The following is an 18769-nucleotide window of genomic DNA, read 5'->3' as shown; positions in this document are numbered from 1 at the left end:
ATTTTTGTAAAAGTGCTGTTGAGAAAATTATTGTATTGTTCAATGTTGCATTATTGAAAAATATACAAGAAATTCCTCTCAACTCTTAGTACTACGAGGAAGAGCTTTGATGACTATGTGTAAAATACATCATATCTTGTTTCCCACTTTGATTGCTGAGATATCTAGAGCTGAACCTTCTACATTTTATAATTGTGCAAGGCTTTATGATAGATGTTTCTGTGTTCCAAATTTATCATATGTTTCATCTTTTTTGCTTTCTCTTATTTTCCCTTTATTCATGTTAATTTATATTTTGAAAGCATTCTGTGGTACTACTCAAATAAATCTCTATAAATCACCCTAGAATTATTTGGAATAAGATGGGGTATAAATAACCATGGGAAGCTTATTTATTGCCCACAGAATACAAGCAAATAAAAGTAGACTTTCTTCCTCCTTCTGTACCCTTCCCTCTTCATTTTACACAAGTTTATTAATCTGTGAGTTCTTAGATTTGATATAGAGCTAGCGCAGGTGTCAGGAACCTATGGCTCATGAGCCAGATGTGGTTCTTTTTGATGGCTGCATCTGGCTCGCAGACAAATCTTTAATAATAAAAAAAATAACATTAAAAATATAAAACATTCTCATGTGTTATAATCCATTCATTTCCTACTGCTCATGTTCATGGTTGTGGGTGGCTGGAGCCAATCACAGCTGTCCTCCGGGACAACACCAAATTTTTATTGGATAATGCGTAAGGTACATGGGTCGTTGTATGCCTCTCATGGAATTACATTTTAAAATATGTGGTGTTCACGGCTCTCTCAACCAAAAAATTTCCCGACCCCTGGGCTAGTGGAACCTTCCTGAAGCTTTCTGACTTGACACAGCTGCCAGGTATAGTTTGTTATGCTAAACGTGCCCTACAAAAGAGTGTCTGAAAAAGTAAGGCTGAGATATGTATATCCTAGATAAGGAAAAGGTGCCTTTTTCTCACATGTGAACTCTGTTTGTTGTTTTTTCCCCCCTAACTCGCAGAGTGCCATATATATTACTCTGGTTTTTTTCCCTTGCCCTTTGACTTGGAAACTTTTTTGTTTGTTTGTTTTACCGAGATAGATAGATGATAGATAGATGATAGATAGATAGATAGATAGATAGATAGATAGATAGATAGATAGATGATAGATAGATAGATAGATAGATAGATAGATAGATAGATAGATAGATAGGCAGGCAGGCAGATAGAGACAGGGGCAGACAGGGAGAGAGATAAGAATCAACTCGTAGTTGGCGGCATGTTAGTTTTTTATAGATTGCTTTCTCATATGTGCCTTGACCAGGGGGCTCCAGCTGAGCCAGAGACCCCTGCTCAAGTTAGCAACCTTTGGGCTCAAGCCAGTGACCATGGGGTCATGTATGATCCCACACTCAAGGAGGTGATTTCGGAGTTTTGCACCTGGGTCCTTGGTATCCCAAGCCTACATGCTATTCACTGTGCCACTGCCTGGTCAGGTGAATGTTAAACTCAAAACCAAAACTTGTTGACTCCTAATAAGAGTTACCTTGAATGAAGCAAAATTTCACATTTATTATTTTTACCTCTATATTTTTATTTTATTATTCTCTAAATTTGACCCATTATGGGGAACTAATTTAGTCAGGGATATTTGAAATGCTTTTATAATTTAAAATTTGGTTTTGTTTTGGTTTTGAATTACATAGTCAAAACTACCCATTTAGTAAGAATTGTATGTTCAATTTTCTGTAAAGGAAATAAAGGGCTATGTTTTGCATTGCAGATAACTATTTATATTTGAATTATTTCACATGTCCAGGAAATCCAACTGGAAGTAATTCCTTAGTCATAGTTTTCTGACAATTTGCTATTTTGTGTGTCATCATAGTATAGTTAATGATTAGTTACTTCCATTATACTGTTCAGTATTGAATACATACTCCTTTCAAATGACACATAGTAAGTATATGTAATGAGATCTGTTTTTAGATTCTGTACTCTTGGCAGTTACTTACTTGGATGTTCTTTTTTGTTATTGATTTTATTATCACTTCATTTTGTTTTCTATTTAAGCATATTAACATTTTATTTTGCAAACAGTAAATATAAACTATATGAAAGTAGTATAATTTAATGCTTTGATATGGTTATATTGTAAAAGGGTTAAGAACTCTGAATTAAAATCAAAGCATGTATGTTCATAATAGTTAGGGCATGGATGCATGGCCTTAGTGTGTGTGTGTGTGTGTGTGTGTGTGTGTGTGTGTGTGTGTGTGTGTGTGTAATTTTTAAGACAAATGCAGTTTTGTAGATTAAAAACAATCTCTTAAAAGTTTTAAAGTACTGAATTTGTCCTTTTGACAGAGTGTGTACTTTGTTTTACACCATTAGTTAATTTAAGTCAATCCTCATTCAATTACACTAGAAATTTTAAAGAGTGAAAAACAGCAATTTAGGGAACAAAACAAAGTACAAGGAAACTTAGTTTTCAAGCTAACAATATATTTTTTAAAAGTACAGGTAAATATTTTGTTTTCTTTTTGAAATACAAATTTAAAATGGTGACAGTTATAACTTTAAGTTATATAACCTTTTTGATTCAGATAACTGAAATTTCTTTATCTAAAAACTGCCACATAAATTATAAAGTATGCTTATTTTGCAGGAGTTTGTCCTAATAAGAATAGGCTTATGCTGTGACTAAAAATTTAATTTTGGTCTTTAATTAACTCTGGAACTTCTTATATCTATTTTCCTGAAGCAATTTAAATTTAAAGACTTTTCTTTATATTTAGCAGGTTTTTTGTTAAGTCTTTCGATTTTGTTGGGGTTTTTTTCAACCTTGTCAGGCTTAGCATTGGCTGGTTTTTACAATTTAGTTGCCAGAAGTAATTTTAAAAACCTGCTTAAACAGATTTGTTTTTCATGCATTCCTTTTTATAAACTAGGTGCCTATGTCAGGAGTAAACCCTCCTTAAAAAAGGAAGAAAGGCAGAACTCTTTATTGTCTGTTTTGACATTAATAAAATTAAGAAAAGAACGATTTCCTAAGACATCTACCTTACCTGGTTTAGTTTTGTCACGTGAGCATTCACGTTCACTGGTGATCTAAGTGCTCCACCTGCCTTTCAGTTTGTTTACCAGGAAATCAAGATGTGTAAACTGCAGGAAGTACTATTTGACCCTCTCCGACAGTATCTCATTACAATAATTGCTAATCTCTGAATAAGACAGCCATGTTTAGTGAGTAACAGAGAGAGAGGTTATGTTAGGTAGATTTTAGGTGTTTCAAGAAATCCAGCATTGTAAATGCTTACTTGGATTATGTTTTCATGATAACTTTTGATAAAAGACATATGGTGACCTTTGGGGTCAGCCAAGCCAGGACACAATAGTAGGTATTCTTTCCTGCCTTTTAACTGAAAGATTTCACGGCTTGTTGTTTTGGAGTGCTGTCACTGCTCTGAATCGAAAGGATAATGGCTACTTCCTGATTAAACCCACTCTCCACAGTAAGCTCTTAATGTTATACTGTATGTCTTTTTCTCCTGTAAACGCAGTAATAGGATTTGGTGTTTTATTTACTTATTATCACTGTCTTTTCACCGGTATTTTTTTTTATAAATATACCCTGAAGTTGAAGTTTATAATTAAAGTAGAAACTACTGTTTTAAGTTTGGAGGATTTTTTTTGTAATGGAAGAAAAAAAATATTTCTGTTTAGAATTAAATCCAACCATCTCATATGCTTATTGTAGATTTTGGATAAGGAAATTAGCTCTTTAAAAAAACAGTGAAATAATAAATTATATTAAGCTTTTACTTTCTTGGCACTTAGTAAATCAGATGTATTTATTCAGGGAATTTGGATAAAGTAATTGTATTTTTTATTTAATTTCATAAATAGATTTACATATATTATAATTATTTTAATTATGAAATTATTGTTATTAAATTAATTTAGAGATTCTTGTGATGTAAAAGCATTATTAAATACTGAGAATATCAGAAGGGAATAATGAGCTTTTTAGTTTTAATCCTAAAGCTGGCAGTCACTCCATCTGTGGTCTTGGGACAATCACTTAAACTGCTTAGCTAAGTTTTCTTGTCTGTTGTCCATACGAGTGCTCAGTAAAATATGTATGTTTGTTTATTCTTTATGATAGTACAAAGTATAAAGAAAATGAATTTTCACAGGTGTTTTATAAAGTGGAGAACTGACCTGGAAGATAATCTAGGAAAAGAGGAGTCACAGTCGACAGGGAAATAACAGCAATTCTTATTTCTATTACAAAATAATAGAAAATAAGGTTTAAAATAGATATCCTATAATGGGCCTTTTACTGTGAACAGAGCTGTTATGCCTAATTCTTAATATATTATTAGAAAAAGATTATATATCTTATTGAATACATGACTAAAAAGTGAGGAATAGAAAGCTTGGAGGTGATTTAAGAATCACAAAGATTCTTAAATTATTTCACTTATTCTCAAAAGTCTTATTCCTGGAAATGAGATTACTCAGAGTAGAGGGAAGGATGTATGTATCTATTATAGACCTATAAATATAGTTCTTCTAAATAGTAAGATGTTTAATTTTTCAACTCTAGTATTAGATGTTCTGGTCATACTAAGGGAAACACAAAATAATTAATCATTGAAGGCAGTTACTGAAAATGGTTGTAGAACCAAATATCCAGAAATATTTTAAAATATTATGGGATAATGTAAATAGAGTTAGTATACTCTTTTTTTTTTTTTTTTTTACAAATGCTTATTATAAAAGTTATTTTAAGTAATTGAGTAATTTTTAATAAAAATTAGTGGCACACTCTAAAGATTGATTAGTGAATATTCTAGCTTAATCAAGTTATTGAAGTAGCAGTTGTAGTAGTTCCTCTTTTTAATTTGTATTAAGAAATAATAGATGTCATTTACTTAATATGTGAGAATATTGGCATAATATTGGCTAATTCTACTGTAGGAGAAACAAAGTTTTACCTTTACCCTCTTAGAGTTCTTTTTGGCTGGATCTAAGAATTAAATCTGACATAGGACAGATCAACAGGAGAAAAACATACAAATGTATTTAATGCAAGTTTGTGTGACACAGGAGTCTGTATAAGGAATGAAGAGCTGAAGAAATGGCGAAAGCTACTAATTTTATATTATGTTGAACAGAGAGAGGCATTTGTAGGAGCTAGATAGACTATGTGGATAAGCTAAAGGAAGATAATTATTTTAACAAGTCTTTTGGTGTAGAACTCACTCAGTTTCAACTTTTTGTCCTTGGTGATAAGAATGTTACTTTCTTTCTGGTAATAGGGAGTGCAGCTTTCATATAGGAATTTCATTTCCTGCTTTTAAGGAAAAGAAGGAAGGTTAGAGTGTTTTTCTTGCATTTGCTGTTTTTGAGTGGCTTTAACTGAAAATAGTCAATATGCCTCAGTCACATGTTTTGGAGTGACATGTTCTGACTCCTTCACTGTCTACTTTTAAATGTGTGATAATTACTTAAGGTGCAGGTAACATTATTACCCCCCATTTTTACTGAAAAGGAAATTGTAGAGAATTTAAATAATCATCAATGTTCATTAGCCAGACAATTATAACAGAATCTAGGTTCCAGAACTCAGTCTTCAGGATTATACCTTAAGCACTGTGTTTATATTTTGGAGATAATAAAGGTGCTTAATATCTTTGACTCCAATGGTTATACTTTTTTTTATCAGTTTATTAAACTGCTCACAAAAATTAGGGGACCAGGGAATGTGCAGATACTCTACTACAGTGGTCCCCAGCCCCTGGGCCGTGGACCGGTAAGGGTCTGTGGGTCATTTGGTACCGGTTCGCAGAGAAAGAATAAATAACATGAAATGTTGTCAGAATAACAAATTTATATACAGCCTGAATAATGAGGACATGCTTGTTCCTCCTTTAACTTAGCCCAATAATATCATAAGTTCGACAATTATATTTAAAAATACCACAGTTTTTACGCCAGTCGCATAATTTGTGTGCATTTATTCGTTCCACCCTAAAGGCAGGTCCGTGAAAATATTTTCTGACATTAAACCTGTGGCCCAAAAAAGGTTGGGGACCACTGCTCTAGTACTTTCAGCTTTTTGTATAGTGCGTTTTCACCAATGAAATAAAAGTTGGTTTTGCATCTTATTTGCATAATCTGACAACTTTCTTTGACTTGTCATTTGCTTTTCTGATGTTTTTGTTTAATAAAAAAATCAGCCCTGGCCGGTTGGCTCAGCGGTAGAGCGTCGGCCTAGCGTGCGGAGGACCCGGGTTCGATTCCCGGCCAGGGCACATAGGAGAAGCGCCCATTTGCTTCTCCACCCCTCCACCGCGCTTTCCTCTCTGTCTCTCTCTTCCCCTCCCGCAGCCAAGGCTCCATTGGAGCAAAGATGGCCCGGGCGCTGGGCATGGCTCTGTGGCCTCTGCCTCAGGCGCTAGAGTGGCTCTGGTCGCAATATGGCGACGCCCAGGATGGGCAGAGCATCGCCCCCTGGGGGGCAGAGCACCGCCCCTGGTGGGCGTGCCGGGTGGATCCCGGTCGGGCGCATGCGGGAGTCTGTCTGACTGTCTATCCCGGTTTCCAGCTTCAGAAAAATGAAAAAAAAAAAAAATCAAATGCTTCTTTTTTTAATTGTTTCATACTCATTTTGAAATATCCCCTAATTTTTGTGAGCAGTAGATTATGGAGTGCTCACTAAGCGTCAGACGCTATAAGGTAGTACTTACTGATTGTGGAAAGTAAAATCCTTGTTTTAAGAAACTTTAGTGGAAGAGGCAGATGATTAACGGGCTATGACATGCAGTACAGTGTGTTAACATTTAATAGGGGTAAGCACAGGATGCTAAAAGAGACACGAAGACCTATCTAATGTATTCGTTAATTACATATTTTGTTTGCATTTTTTTAGTACTGTTCAAGGTTCGTGGGATCTTATCAGTAAAGAAACTTTCAAAGGTCTCTGCTCTTGTGGATCATGGTGGGAGTGGAGATAAATAATAAGCTTAATTAATAAGTAAAATATATAGAGTATTAGAAGGTGTCAAGTGCTATGGAGAAAGAAAAAGTAGAGCAGGATAAGAAGGCTGTGGTGGTGATGGGTTGCAGAGTCTGCGGAAGGACTTACAGAAAAGGTGATATTTTAGCGAAGAACTGGGAAGTTAGCTATGTTTATATCTTTATGAAGACCCTTCCAAGCACAGTATTTGTTCAGAGTAATGAACAAAGGCCACTGTGATTGGAGCAGAATTTGGGAGAAGGGAGAGAGAGAAGAGGAGGTATTGACTGAGGTAATGGGTGAGAGGAACTTAGAAAACCCATTGCAGAGCTATTAGTAAACTTGGCTTGTAGTTTTATTATTCCACTTAATTATCCATTCATTAGTTGATTCTTGCATGTGCCCTGACCATAACCCATAACCTTAGAGTATCAGGACAACACTCTAACCAACTGAACTACTTTGCTAAGACTGGCTTATATTTGAAAGTATAACTCCAGTTGCTATCTTGAGAATACAGTTGACCCTTAATCAATGTGGGACTTGGGACACTGAACTCTGTGTAGTCAAAAATCCATGTATAACTTTGACTGCCCCAAAACTTAACTACTAATAACCTGTTTACTGGAAGCCTTACTGATAACTATTTGATTAACACATATTTTATGTATTATATATGTTAAATACTGTATTGTTACAATAAACTAGAAAAAATAAAATATTAAAATAAAAAATATAGTTACAGTACTATGCAAATTTATTGAAAAAATTTGCGTGTAAGTGGACTGTGCAGTTCCAACCCATGTTTTACAAGGGTCAGCGTTGGAACAAGGTTTGAGTACTGGTAAGAAGGGTCTTAAGAGTAAGCTAAGTAGTTAAAGGTAGTGGCTCGGATAAGAGTGTATGCAGTCAAATTCTGGATGTTTCAAAGGTATAACCAAAAACTTTCTGATGGATTGGATATGGGATATGAGAAAAAGAGATGACAAGATGATTCTAAGGTTTTTGAGCAACTGGAAGGCTGATGTTGTAGTCAACTCGGAGGGGGGAAAGTTTTCGGCTGAAGGAGGTTTGGAATAAGAATTGAGGATCAGGAATTTAGTTTTGGAAGAAGTAGATTTTTAAGTGTCTCAGATATGCAAGTAGAGATTTTGAGAAGGCTTTCCAGCGAAATACTATCTAAATTGAGGCTGAAGAATGAGCTGGTCTTATCCAGTCAAACAAATGGTTTATGATGAATTTGAAAGCATTCTTAAACAATTGAAGGAACTTGGCATTTTTTTACTTTATATATTTATGAACTACAGCATAACAGTTAAACATCTAAAAAGTAATAACATTTGAAAGGTAATAAAATTATTTATCTCAAAGAACAAATTATTTTGGGTAGTTAACTTTTCAGATTATTTCAGTGGATTCTGTACTCATGAGTTATACTGAGTACTTTTACATATATTGATTTTCAACATAGTGTCATAGGGTAAATATTTTATATTTGGAGAAACTGAGTCTGAGGGAGATCAAATTGCCTCTGGTCATAGATATATTAGGTGATAGATTTGGATTCAAATCTAAGTCTTTAGATTTTATTACCCATGTTTCTTATTTTAAAAATATATGATTTTTTAAAAACTTTGTAAATATTAAAAATTTTATTTAAGCTTTCAAAAAGTTGACTTTTGAACATTAGCCTGTATTGTAATATAGTGATACCCTTGGAACATAAGATTTATAGATTCTTGATCAATGAGTCAAGCCTTTTTTGGTTTCTTGAACTCCTAAATTGCTTTGAATACAGTTACCTATTATTAGATACTACCTCCACTTCTAGCCTTCATTCCCGTTATACTGCTTAATATGTGCTTAGAACACAGATGAAAGAATCACACTACCTGATACTATACTATACTACAAGGCCATAGTAATCAAAACAGCATGGCATAAAAATAGATATAGATCAACAGAACAAAATAGAGAGCCCAGAAACAAACCCATGCCGTTATGCTCAATTAATATTTGACAAAGGAGACAAGAGTACACAATAGAGTAAAGATAGTCTTTTTAATAAATGATGTTGGGAAAATTGGGCAGTACAAAAAATGAAACTGGACCACCTTCTTACACCATACACAAAAATAAACGCAAAATCGGCTAAAGATGTAAATATTAGACTCAAAACCTTAAAAAATCTAGAAAGAAAACAGAGGCAATATCATCTCGGGCATGTCTTTTAGCAGTATATTTTCTCATCTATCTTCTTGAGCAAGAAAAATAAAAGGAAAAATAAACAAATGTGGCTATAGTAAACTGAAAAGGTTTTGCACAGCAAAGGAAACCAACAAAATGAAAAGACAACCAACTGAATGGGAGAACATTTCCACTAGTGATACGTTAATATCCAAAATAAATGAAAAACTTATAATACTTAACACCAGGACATGTTTTCTTTGAATATATGTATCCTGAATTATTGATGTCAGCCCAGTAAATTAATAAATATTTATTAAAAAATACTCAACACCAAAAAACAAAAAATCCAATTAAAAAAAGGGCAGTGGACCTATTTATAAATACTTCTCCAAAGAGGACATGCTGATAGCCAGTGGATATATTGAAATATGCTCAGTGCCACTAATCTTCAGAGAAATGCAAATTACAACTACAGTGAGATATCACCTTATACCTGTCAGAATGACTATCATCAATAAATAAACAGCAAGGGTTTGTGCCATTCTGAATTGTGTGTTAAAATTTCTTGCCATCCTGCATAGAATATGAATCATCCCTTTGTCCAGTGTGTTCATACTGTATATGCTACCCACCTGTTAGTTAATCACTTCAGAATCATCTTAGTTATCGGATCAGCTGTCACCATCTCATAGTCTCAAAGGGAACCCTCATGCACCTTTGATGGGAATGCAGATTGGTGCAGCCACTGTGGAAAGCAGTATGGGGTTACCTCAAAAATTGAAAATGGAACTGCCTTATGACCCAGTGATTCCACTTCTGGGAATTGATCTGAAGAAACCCAAAACACTAATTCAAAGGAATATATGCACCCCTGTGTTCATTGCAGCATTCATTACGTACAATAATCAAGATTTGGAAACAGCCTAAGCATTTATCAATAGAGGAATGGATAAAAAAACCAAAAACTGTGCTACATTTACACAATGGAATACTAAGCCATAAAAAAGAAGCAAATCTGGCCCTGGCCGATTGGCTCAGTGGTAGAGCGTCGGCCTGGCGTGCAGAAGTCCCAGGTTCGATTCCCGGCCAGGGCACACAGGAGAAGCGCCCATCTGCTTCTCTACCCCTCCCCCTCTCTCCTTCCTCTCTGTCTCTCTCTTCCCCTCCTGCCGCGAGGCTCCACTGGAGCAAAGATGGCCCGGGCGCTGGGGATGGCTCCTTAGCCTCTGCCCCAGGTGCTAGAGTGGCTCTGGTCACGACAGAGCGATGCCCCAGATGGGCAGAGCATCGCCCCCTGGTGGGCAGAGCATCGCCCCCTGGTGGGCGTGCCGGGTGGATCCCGGTCGGGCGCATACAGGAGTCTGTCTGACTGTCTATCCCCATTTCCAGCTTCAGAAAAATACAAAAAAAAAAAAAAAAAAGAAGCAAATCTCACTCTTTGTGACAGAATGGATGGGCCTGGAAAGTATTTTGCTTAGTGAGATAAGCCAGTCAGAGAAAGACAAGTACCATATGATTTCACTTACAGGTGGAATCTAATGAACAAAATGAACTAACGCAAAATAGAGACAGAACTCCTAGAGAGCAGGCTGACAGCTGTCAGGGGAGGCGGTTTGGGTGGGTAGTGTGGAGGGATGAGCAGAAAAAAGTTATGGACAGGGACAACAGTGTGGTGATTGACAGCAGGAGGGCTAAGGGGAGATGAAGGAGAGTGTGGGGTAATGAATGGTAATGAGCAGAGACCTGACTTGGGGGCTCAGCACACAATATAGTGTACAGATGTTGTGTTGTAGGATTGTACACCTAAAACCTATAAAATTTTGTTAACCAGAGTCTCCCTAGTAAATTCAATTAAAGGGAAAAAGCAAAAATCACGGCACACAATTTAAAAAGTACTAATAAAAACAACAAGTGCGTGTTGTGGATTAAAATAGACAGGTTAAAAAGACCATTTTAAGCATATCTTAATGACTTCATATTTCATGTGTGTGTGTGTGTGTGTGTGTGTGTGTGTGTGTGACAGAGACAGAGAGAGGGACAGGTAGGGACAGACAGACAGGGAGAGAGATGAGAAGCGTCAATTCTTCATTGCAGCTCCTTAGATATTCATTGATTGCTTTCTCATATGTGCCTTGACTGGGGGGCTACAGCAGAGCAAGTTACCCCTTGCTCAAGCCAGCAACCTTGGGCTCAAGCCATTGACTATAGGCTTCAAGCCAGCAACCTTTGGGCTCAAGCTAGCAACCATGGGGTCATGTCTATGATCTCAACGCTCAAGCCAGCGACCCTTGCTCAAGCCAGATGAGCCCGCGCTCAAACCGGCTACCTCAGGGCTTTGAACCTGGATCCTATTCACTGCTCCACTGCCCGGTCAGGCAATATATCTTTTCTGTAAATATATGACTTTACCTCTTATGTGCTATTTTATTCATTTCTCAAAATTTTATGTTATTTTTCAAAGAAACAAATATATATATTTATTCTTCATATTCTTTTTTATTTATTTTTTTCTTTTTTTCTTTTTTTCATTTTTCCGAAGCTGGAATCGGGGAGGCAGTCAGACAGACTCCTGCATGCGCCCGACCAGGATCCACCTGGCATGCCCACCAGGGGGCGTCGCTCTGTTGCATCCAGAGCCATTCCAGCGCCTGAGGCAGAGGCCGCAGAGCCATCCTCAGCACCCGGGCCATCTTTGCTCCAATGGAGCCTCGGCTGCGGGAGGGGAAGAGAGAGACAGAGAGGAAGGACAGTGGGGAGGGGTGGAGAAGCAGATGGGCGCCTCTCCTGTGTGCCCTGGTCGGGAATCAAACCCAGGGCTCCTGCACGGCAGGCTGACGCTCTACCGCTGAGCCAACCGGCCAGGGCTATATTCTTTTTTCTAAAGTCTCTTTTTCATTATTATTATATATGTAAAATTTACTTTAAAATCACTATACTCATTAATAAGCTTTTTTTTCAATTACAGTTTACCTTCAGTATTATTTTGTATTGGTTTCTGGTGCACAGCATAGTGATTAGACAACCATATACTTTATAGAGTGTTCCCCCTACTATTTCTGGTACCCACCTGATATCATACAATTAATGCAATATTATTGACTATATTTCCTATGCTGTACTTTACATCTCTGTGGTTTTTCTGTAACTTCTAATTTATACTTAACCCCTTTACCTCTTTTTTTTTTTGCATTTTTCTGAAGCTGGAAACGGGGAGACAGTCAGACAGACTCCCGCATGCGCCCGACCTGGATCCATCTGGCATGCACACCAGGGGGCGATGCTCTGCCCATCTGGGGCATTGCTCTTTTGCAACCAGAGCCATTCTAGTGCCTGAGGCAGAGGCCATAGAGCCATCCTCAGCGCCCTGGCCAACTTTGCTCCAATGGAGCCTTGGCTGTGGGAGGGGAAGAGAGAGACAGAGAGGAAGGAGAGGGGGAGGGGTGGAGAAGCAGATGGGTGCTTCTCCTGTGTGCCCTGGCCGGGAATCGAACCCAGGATTCCTGCACTCCAGGCCAACGCTCTACCACTGAGCTAACTGGCCAGGGCCCCTTCACCTCTTTTACTCAGTCCCCCAAACCTTTTTTTTTTTTTTTTTACAGGGACAGAGAGAAAGTTAGAGAGAGAGATAGACAGGGACAGACAGACAGGAACGGAGAGAGATGAGAAGCATCAATCATCAGTTTTTCTTTTTGACACCTTAGTTGTTCATTGATAGCTTTCTCATATGTGCCTTGACCGCGGGCCTTCAGCAGACCGAGTAACCCCTTGCTTGAGTCATCGACCTTGGGTCCAAGCTGGTGAGCTTTTTTGCTCAAGCCAGATGGGCCCGCGCTCAAGCTGGCAACCTCGGGGTCTCGAACCTGGGTCCTCTGCATCCCAGTTTGATGCTCTATCCACTGTGCCACCGCCTGGTCAGGCGGTGGCACAAAAAGTAACAAAAAGTTGGGTTGTCCCCAAACACCCTTTATTATAACTAAATCATATGTACAATTTCATATATTAGTTAATTCTTTTCAGATTTTAGAAGTATGTATCCTGAATATTTCTTCCTTAGCATAAAAAATATCTATAGGGTAGTCCCCCTTATACTCAATTTCACTTTTCACAGTTTCAGTTAACCATGGGTAACAGCAGTCTGAAAATATTAATTGTCCAATTCTAGAAAAAAAATAGTTTCCATTGTATGCCATTCTGAATTGTGTGTTAAAGTCTCTTGCTATCTGGCCCAGGAATTGAATTATCCATTTATCCATCATGTCCATACTATATATACTGCCCACCTATTAATCACTTTGTAACAATCTCAGTTATCAGATCAATTGTCTAGTGCTTGTGTTTAACTCATAGTGCTCAAAGAACCCATATTTCACTTAATAATTAATGGTCCCTAAGCCCAAGAGTAGTGATGCTCGCTATCTGGATATGCCAAAAAGAAGTCGTAAAGTGCTTCTGTTATATGAAAAGATGAAAGTTCTTGATTTCATGAGGAATGAAATCATATGCTGAGGTTGCTAAGGTCTGTAGTAAGAATGGATCTTCTATCTATGAAATTGTGAAAAGGGAGATTTTGTGCTATTTTGCTGTGAGAGAAACCTCATTCACATAACTTTTCTTATAGTACAGTATATGTTATGATTTTCCTATTTTATTATTAGGTATTGTTAGTCTCTTACTGTGCCTAATTTATAAACTTTATCATGGGTGTGTATGTATAGGAAAAACATTGTACATGTAGGGCTTGCTACTATCCACCATGGTTTCAGGCATCCACAGGGTTGTTGGTATATATCCCACATTGAAAAGAGGGGCTACTACTGCTTGTTGTGTTAGTGAATTTCTCTCCTATTTTGTTCTATATTTTATTTTGACAATGTCTATCTTTGATTCAATAGGGGAAAAAGAAAATGGCCAATCAACATTTTCTGTAAAGTTTTTTTTTGTTTGTTTGTTTTTTTACAGGGACAGAGAGAGGGATAGACAGGGACAGACAGACAAGAACGGAGAGAGATGAGAAGCATCCATCATCAGTTTTTCGTTGCGACACCTTAGTTGTTCATTGATTGCTTTCTCATATGTATCATGACCGCGGGCCTTCAGCAGACTGAGTAACCCCTTGCTCAAGCCAGCAACCTTGGGTCCAAGCTGGTGAGCTTTTTGCACAAGCCAGATGAGCCTGTGCTCAAGCTGGCGACCTTGGGGTCTCGAACCTGGGTCCTCTGCATCCCAGTTTGATGCTCTATCCACTGCACCATCGCCTAGTCAGGCTGTTAAGAAGTATTTTATTGCTTATTTTAATAATTATACTGAACTAAATCTATTACATCCTAATTAATTGGAGTGTATGGGGAATTAGTATTCTCATTATTTTTCTCCAGAATGCTTTCTTTCAACATTTATATAGAAACTTTTACTTAATATACTTGTGAAAGTATAAAATTGAATTATATTTTAATGATTTGAAGATGGTAGAGGGCTAGGTCCTGATTTGACAATTTGAGCTGCTATAAATTTTGATTGGTAAAGAAAATATAAATGTTAAATATGGTTCTTGATTTGATCATTTGAGTAACTAATCTAGTTTTGTAAACAAAGCATGATCAAATCTTGTGTAACAGTAATTTAAAAATACCAGTGTCGTCAAAAGGAGGATAAAATTAATTGCTAAGTGAATGATATAAACATGTCAACTACCATGAATTGCTAATAAGATAAGGGTCACTCAATAATCAGGGAAGGCTCCTTTAAGGAAAAGGGACCTGAGCTTCAAGCATTAAAGAGCTTTAGACAATTAATTTTTATAAAATCTTTATTAACATGTAATTAACACATCATAGAATTTACCCACTTAAAGTATATAATCTAGTGGTTTTGGGGATATTACATTATTAAGTTTTTTAAGTTGTGGTAAACTAAATACCATAATATATAATGTAAATGTACATACCATTCATTGGGATTAATTATATTCACAATGTTGTGAAACCATCATCACAGTCTGTTTTCAAAATTTTTCATCACCTCAAACCAAAACTTTCTATTAACCACTAACTCTCCATTTCCTCTGCCTTTAAGCCTGTTAAACTTGAATCTACATACTTTTTGTACCCATGAATTGTTTAATGTAGATATTTTCGGTAAGTGAAATCATGTAATAGTTGTCCTTTGTGTAAGGTTAATTTCATTTAGTTTAATGTTTTTTTCAGGGTTCATCGATCTTATAACATGTACTAGAACTTCATTGCTCTTCAGGGCTGAGAAACCTAATAAATTATAAATATATTTGTTTTATATACATATATATTACACTTATTTATTCATTTATCTGTTCATGGACATTTAGATTTACAAATATTTGTTCAAATCTCTTCTTGCAGTTTCTGAGGGGTATGTGTGTATGTTGGAGTGGTATTGCTAGGTCAGATGGTAATTTTATACTTACCATTTTGAAGAAGTGTCAAACTTTTTCACAGTGACTTCATCAAGCATTCATTTTTATTCTGTTATAGAGTATGTAAACTATTAGATTAAATGAATACTGGTTTCAGCCGTATACTTAAAAGGACAAAAAGAAAGGAAACAAAGCTATGAGTTACGCATGAGAACATGTGTCTGTCTAAAGAGCCACCTCTTAAAGTGAATTTTAATAAAATAATTAAGCCTTGTAGTTTTCTGCAATCCTAATTTTGCTGTAATATTTTATAGAACATGGTCATCAAATTTTTATTTCTCAGTTTCTAGAAATTTATAAATTTTAAGTATGGATGTTTACACAAGTAATTGGTATAACTTAGTATATTTCTGCCCAATTTTAAGATATTTATTTTTTAGTTTCCCTTTTAATTATATCTAACTGAAAAATATTCTCAGTATATTCTTTTCTTCATTTTATTTGAATTTATTTTACTTCATATATATTAAAATTTTTTATTTTATAAGTCTAAGAGAAGACTAGAGGCATTTTAGTTGACTTTGTGTGTGTGTGTGTGTGTGTGTGTGTGTGTGTGTGTGTGATAGAGAGAGAGAGAGACAGAGACAGAGACAGACGGAGAGAGGTCAGACAGGGACAGACAGGCAGGAAGGGAGTGAGTTGAGAAGCATCAAGTCTTACCGTGGCACCTTAGTTGTTTATTGATTGCTTTCTCATATGTGCCTTGATGGGGGGAGGGGTGTTCCAGTAGAGCGAGTGACCCCTTCCTCAAGCCAGTGACCCTGGACTCAAGCGAGTGACCTTGGGCTTCAAACCAGTGACCTGTGGGCTCAAGCCAGCGACCATGGGGTTATGTCTATGATCCCGCGCTCAAGGTGGTGACCCTGAGCTCAAGCTGGTGAGGCCACATTCAAGCCAGATGAGCCCACATTCAAAGTGGTAACCTTGGGATTTTGAACCTGGGTCCTCTGCATCCTAGTCTGACACTCTATGGACTGTGGCACCGTCTGGTCAGGATTAGTTGACATTTTTAAGATGTCTCTTAAAAGTGTAGATTCCGGAATTCAATGTGAGTTAGGAGAACAATGTTTATCTATATTTTCATAGATCACTGAAGGACCACTAAGCCAAAAGGCAGCCTTATTTCATTGACTTGGTAAGATCACATGTCCCAGGAAATTGGTAGCAATACTGGAATAGGGAGATGTTTTCACCTATCTACAAATTTCTATAGGAAATGTAATATCATCACAAGCAAAAAAAAATAATGTGTTATACTTATAGATTCAATATGGAAATAGTAATAACATATAAAAGGTCATTCTGATAATATTGTTCAGGACATCAGAAATGTAATTTCTGGAAATAAAAAGGAAGACTAAACAGAAGCTTCCTTTAAATTTCTCAGCTAAGGGTATACATGAGAACATTTGATGCATAGGGAGTTTGAAATAGCCAACAATTTTGAGAAATTGACTCAGGATGGTTCGTGGAATCATTTTATTTTCTTTGTTCAAACTCTGAGTCAAGTTCCCTTAATATTGATTTGAGCCTAGCGAGTCTTTATACCTAAGTAGGAACTGAGAATAACATATGCCATTTCTAAGTCATCAACAAAGGTTAGACTTGGGAAAAAAACTTTTGGGAAATATTTTGATTTCCACTTTGTTAAAAGGAAAACAACAATCAGTTGAAAACACAATTATGGTAGATTTAAATACTTTGAATAATCTACTGAAAATTAAATAATAAGTAATGTATTTAAATTTTTTCATTGATTTTAGAGAGAGAGGGGAACGGGGAAAGGGAGAGAGGAGCATCAACTCATTGTTTCACTCAGTTCTTCCACTCAGCTGTGCGCTCACTGATTGCTTTTCTTCCTGACTGGGGTCAAACCTGTGACCTCTGGTGCACTGGAAGGGCACTTCATCCTGTTTCATTCGGCCAGGTCTTAAAAAAATATTTTAAATGTTTGTATGTGGCATTGCCAACCTGATAAGAAAGTAAAAATGTAAAGGTATTGAAAACTAAGTGAAATAGAAAAATTAAAGAAATTTAAATTGTTAGAAAGGGTGCTGAGGATACAAAATAAGCAAAGACTGTTCTGTTCAACAAATGGTGTTGAGAAACTGCAAATCCACATGCCAAAGAATGAAATTGGACCCTTATTTTACACCATACACAAAAATCAAAATGGACTAAGACTTGTATGTAAGACCTGAAACTGTAAAACTCCTGGAAGAAATTTAGGGAAAAAGCTTCATGACCTTGGTCTTGGCAATAACATCATTGATATAAAAACAAAAACATAGCCAACAAAAAAACAGAAAGGTATGAGTGAGGTAACATCAAATCACAAAGTTTCTCTGCACAGCAAAGCAACAATCAGATTAAAGAGGAAATGGGAGAAAATATTTGCAATATTTGCTATACAGTTAATCTCCAAAATATATAAGGAACTACTACAATTTAATAGTATAGAAAACCCAGTAATGATTTAAAAAGTGGGAAGAGAACTTTAACAGATATTATTCTAAAGAAAACATATGAATGGCTAGTAGGTATTTGAAAAGATGCTCAATGTTACTAATCATCAGAGAAATGCAAGTTAAGTCCACAATAAGGTATCACATCACACCTTGCATGCTGTGGGAGTGTAAAATGGTATAACCACTGTAGAAAATAGCGTGGGATTTTCTCAAGAAATAAGAAATAGAATTACTGTATGATCCTGCAATCTCATTTCTGGGTATTTATCCACAAGAATTCAAATCAGGATCTTGAAGACATATTACCACTCTTGTGTTCATTACGGGCACTATTCACAATTGCCAAGATGTGGAAACAACCTAAATGTTGATCAACAGATGAACGACAAAGAAATGTGGTTATATGAATGCAATAGAGTACTAGTCAGCCTTAGGAATGGAGGAAATCCTACAGTATGTGAGTGACAGCATGGGTGTGCCTTGAAGACATTATGCTATATGAAATAGGACAGTCACAAAAAGACAAATATAGAATGATTCCACTTATACAAGGCATATAAAATAATCAGAGTGGAGTGGTGATTGCCAGGGAAAAGAGAAGGCAGAAATGGGAAGTTACTAATCAGTGGGCATAA

The 18769-nt window shown here is 36.4% G+C and overlaps 1 protein-coding gene and 1 long non-coding RNA gene across 8 annotated transcripts in view; one reads left to right on the top strand and one right to left on the bottom strand.

The window, feature by feature from the left end:
• LOC136378965 (uncharacterized) overlaps positions 1-12463 on the bottom strand; it is a 339755-nt gene extending 327292 nt beyond the window's left edge. The window contains exon 1 of the long non-coding RNA XR_010746660.1: positions 12391-12463. This is a non-coding gene — a long non-coding RNA (uncharacterized lncRNA). The remainder of the gene's footprint in view (positions 1-12390) is intronic.
• Positions 1-18769, top strand: part of BAZ2B (bromodomain adjacent to zinc finger domain 2B) — a 457412-nt gene that overhangs the window by 266071 nt on the left and 172572 nt on the right. Inside the window, exon 1 of one of the 7 annotated variants that reach the window (XM_066346474.1) lies at positions 3256-3398. The exons of 5 other annotated variants lie outside the window; for them this stretch is intronic. The gene's annotated coding sequence lies outside the window, so the exon portion shown is untranslated. Of the gene's footprint in view, positions 1-3255; positions 3517-18769 lie in introns of those variants that run through there. One more of the 7 variants, XM_066346469.1, reaches the window with a different exon arrangement.

The sequence above is a fragment of the Saccopteryx leptura genome, chromosome 7 (genome assembly GCF_036850995.1).
Source record: "Saccopteryx leptura isolate mSacLep1 chromosome 7, mSacLep1_pri_phased_curated, whole genome shotgun sequence".
Taxonomy (NCBI): Eukaryota; Metazoa; Chordata; class Mammalia; order Chiroptera; family Emballonuridae; genus Saccopteryx; species Saccopteryx leptura.
Note: the sequence above shows the minus strand (reverse complement) of the source record. Positions and strands in the feature narration are given on the sequence as shown.